The sequence below is a fragment of the Lactuca saligna genome, chromosome 5 (assembly GCF_052625555.1).
Source record: "Lactuca saligna cultivar CGN05327 chromosome 5, ASM5262555v1, whole genome shotgun sequence".
Classification (NCBI taxonomy): Eukaryota; Viridiplantae; Streptophyta; class Magnoliopsida; order Asterales; family Asteraceae; genus Lactuca; species Lactuca saligna.
In genome coordinates this window covers 203,869,611-203,874,077 of record NC_136421.1, presented here as the reverse complement: position 1 = coordinate 203,874,077, position 4,467 = coordinate 203,869,611, and the positions used below count along the sequence as shown (strand labels likewise).

Genomic DNA, 4,467 nt, shown 5'->3' with positions numbered 1-4,467 from the left:
TATAAACTTTTTAAAACTAGTGCAACTAGAGTCTTATCTTTTGCAAGATCCCATCAGTTAAGGGACCCACGTGCTGGGTATACTTGTCTTTTGTAGTATACCTTGTTCGCAACAATGGTCTGGAGGTAAATCTTAAGTACTATAACTCTGTTAAAAGTTGCACTGTTGTGTTTAGTCTATAACGCCTTTATGTTCTAATCTAATGTCTTTATTTTCAAGTATGTCCGATATTATCATACAAATCGAGTCAATTCAATTCACACAATACCAGTTTCGTGCGCACATTTCTTTCTTCGAAATCGTCTTTCTAGCGAAGCCGTCATTTCAGAACACCGAAGTGCTCATTCATAGAGTACCTCATGTTCTCTATCCTTTCCGAAGAAACCTCAGCAAACCTCCCCGAAGTACCACTTGTATAGTATGTCAAGTTCAATCCATAGACCCATACGGTTGATCTATCGCTGAACAATGTATACATAAGGGTGGTATATAATCAAGGTTCTACATGTTTAGAATTGATGCTTCCACTTTAACTTCTTTTCCTCGTTGGGATGTGAGGTTAAAGAAGAGTCATTTATTTAACTACCTTTTCAATCTTAGTTATATGTGATTCGTATACACGAGACTGTGATTGATGAACCATGTATGACTTCTAATATGAACTTTAGGATGGAGACTACCCAAGATTTCGAGTGCTCGCATCGTCATGCGAACGAACTTAGAACCCAATACGATTCTTGTAACCTGATCGCCCTACGGTCTCACACCAACGGAGATACAAGAACTGTTCGGACAGCTTAACGACTACTCAACAATAGAATGAGAAGACCAAGCTCCTCACCTTTGAGAGCTCCGGTCTTATTCTTCAAGAAGACAAACTTCAGAGGTTGCGATCATACCAGCACTAATGCACCGGATCCCATCAGAACTCCGTAGTTAAGCTTGCTTAGGCGAGGGAAGTACTAAGATGGGTAACACCTTGGGAAGTCTTCATGGTGCAGACCTCGACAAGATTTTCATTAGAAATCATTACCTTCTACCTCGCATAGATGAATCAGTTGACCAACCGCAAGGAACTATTTACCGTCTAGAAATAGGCCTAAGATCTGAATATCACCAGATACGAGTGTTAGTGAAGGATGTCCCGAGGACAATCTTCCAAACTCGATACGGACACTTTGAGTCCGTAGTGATACCCCTCGGATGGGACCAATACGCCTGTAGTATTCATTAGCTTAATGAAAAGGGTATTCCATTCTTACTTAGATCAGTTCGTCATTGTCCTTGTAAATGACTTACTTATCTACTCTCGTAGTAAGAAGGAAATCATAAAGAGCACCTACAACGAACCATGGAGACATTACGATCAGAGAAGCTTTACGCAAAGTTCTCTAATTACGAGTTTTAGAATTATAGATTCGAATTCCTAAGACACACTATTAGTGATTTGGGAGTTCTTGAGGACCCTTCTAACGATCAAAACCATCGAGAATTTGTCAACACTAAAGATGCTTACGGAATTTGCCAAATTCTAGTCTCGCTGACCTACCATCGTAAGTTCATTCAGAACTCCTCGCGAATTATAGAACCTCTTATGACTTTGACTGAGAAGGGAGTGGCCCTTGACTAAGAAGAGAAACAAGAGCGAGAAACCTTGGAATCCCAAGTGAGAGACCAAATCCTTTTGGAAGTCTCACTATGGGAAGGTTTGATACACTTCAGAAAGCGTGGAGGGCTAAATCTAAGAGAGTTAGGACCTCCGAGATTCTTACCCGAATCAACCCTGTAACTCGCAAACCCAACCTACACCGCCAACTCAGTAATGTACATTTTATCCTTCATGTCTCGAACTTGAAAAGATATCTTTCCGACAGGACTCTCGTAATCCCACTCGACGAGATCGAGATCAACGAGAGCCTCGCCTACGTAGAAGAACCGTAGTGAACATCGACCAAGAGGTCAAGTGGATGAAGCAACGCTGCACCCCATCAGTGAAGGTTCGTTGGGATACCAACCGAGGACCTGCATTCAATTGGGAGCACGGGAACCAATCTATTAGGAAGTATCCCCACATCCTTTCTCGATTATTCATTCCTACTCCTTACCAAATTCTAATTTCGGGACGAAATTCCCCCTAACGGGGGGATGACGTGACAACCCGAAATTTTCCATCCAGTTCAGTCAAACACTTCATTAAAAGTCAAACTCATTGCTGTTATCTTTTAGCAATATTAGGAGCTCATTTGAGCGTTCTGAGCCTTGTAAACTTAAGGAATAAGTGTCGGGGTTTATCAGTTGAATTTATAACTCAAAGAAATGACCTTAAACACTCCTGCAAGAATTCACGGCCAACACATGGGAGTTTACAGCCGTAAATTCCATGTGGGCCGTAAACTCTTGCTTATATGATGAAGAGGTGGTCATTTGTTCATTCCTTCTTTCCATCTTGCCCAAATCCTCCCAAGTATCATCCCGATCTTCGTCCCTGATCTTCAAAACTCGTAAGCTTATTGTCTTAACTATTTGATATCTTGCATGAACTAGTAATCTTACATGATTTCATCTGTGAAATCATTCCATTTTGTAGATCTTCAAGTTCCACCAAGACCACACACTAGAGTTCTCGGCCAAAACCGACCATTCAAGCGCCTAGATCGTAAGTACTCTTGTTACAACTCATTTCACACTAGGTTTAACATGTTTAGAGCTTAGAAAACATAAGGAATCACAGGATTCAAGGAGTTTACGGCCAAGACATGTTCTTGGGTTGTAAACCCCTTTTAAGGGTGCAAATGACACCCTAACCCCTTAGTGAGCCTTGGAACTTAGCATAGAACCTTATACCATTGAACTATTGACTTCATTACATGATTTGGTACTTCATACCATGATTTTGCATCCGTAAACTCATGGGGAAGTGGTCCCAGGGCCATAAACACCATACAAGGCCATTCATGGACCTTAAACCCACCCAACCTCTTGTTTAAGCCTTGGAACACTTAACCACTTAAGTTATAATAGTTTTGAGCCTCATTTGGTGACCCAATTGAGAGTTTACAGCCAGGGGTAAACTCCATTGTGCCGCAAACTCTTTAAGACATGGTCCATTGACCATAAACTCCCTTATAAGGCCTTGCACTCCTTTGTTGCGACCCGATAGCCTCCAAATACTTTGACCAAAGTGTCTTCCTCACATTAGGATGTTTATACATGTTTAATTAGTGTTTTAATCACTAATTATATATACATATATGTCTTCATATGTTATTATGATCATTGTGTGTGTCTAAGTCTTCACTTGACACCGAGCACTTGTCCGACACTTCCATCCGATCCGCTCACTGCAGGTGAGTTCATATCCCTTAATTAACCATTTAAATGATTTTAAATGTTTATAAATGCTTTATGGGGGGAATACAAGAGTAATCATGTTTAGTTATTATATCAATCACATGTGATTAATAACTAGCATGCAAATGGATTTACTATGCGTTAACTGTTTTACCAAACAGATTTCTTCAAATGACTTTCTTAAACGTTTTTACATGTTTAAAACTCTTTATCAAACTATCTTACATACTGTAAATTTCCTTTCAAACTTTGTTACAAATGCGTTTTCAAACAAAGGTTTTCATTATACTTAAACTATCTTATCAAACAAAATACTTTCAAATCGTTTATTAAACTGACATCAAGTCATCATTTCTTGGTAGTAAACTTTTCAAAGGTTTTACAAAACTTCTTTTATGCTTTTATATTCAAAAATGCATGCCTAGATATGTATAGTTATATAAATAATGTTTAAAGGACTTAGGACGACTAGCTCGCTTTATTTCCTTTTCCTCGTTGGGATGTGGCCTTAAGGCATTGGTTGCTCGTCCGAATGTCGCCTAAATATTAAATATATATCATGTATACATATATAGGTATAAAGTTTTCCCTAAAATCAGTTCAGTACCTTTGGGTAGAAAAGGTGTACTCCTGGTTATACTCGTACGTCACTAGTAACTATAGTAGGTGTAGTTAGGAGATACTATTTACCATTCCAAGTACAAGGAATCACACAAGAGTCAGTTCATTCATGAGTCTATACTAATACTTTACATGTTACATGAATACGCTTACATGAATACGTTTACAAAGGTACGTTTACATAGATACGCTTACATGAATACGTTTACTTAGATACGCTTACATGAATATGTTTACATAGATACGCTTACATGAATACGTTTACATAGATACACTTACATGAATACGTTTACATAGATATGGTTACACAATTACACTTACAATACACGATAATAGAGCAAACATAACAAGGTGTTATAGCATGGAACAAGTTCAGGATCTAAGTATAACAATGAATCTCTCTGCATTGTGATTATTATATTGGGTATACATGATCATAGTAATGTGGATGTTCACGGCTTGTAGAAATGCAGGTTCATGTTTGGTTCCGAGAAT

At 38.6% G+C, this 4,467-nt stretch overlaps 1 pseudogene; it reads left to right on the top strand.

Moving 5' to 3' along the window:
• The first annotated feature begins 885 nt into the window (after nucleotides 1-885).
• LOC144999385 (5S ribosomal RNA) lies at nucleotides 886-1,004 on the top strand (annotated as a pseudogene).
• The last annotated feature ends 3,463 nt before the right edge of the window (nucleotides 1,005-4,467 follow it).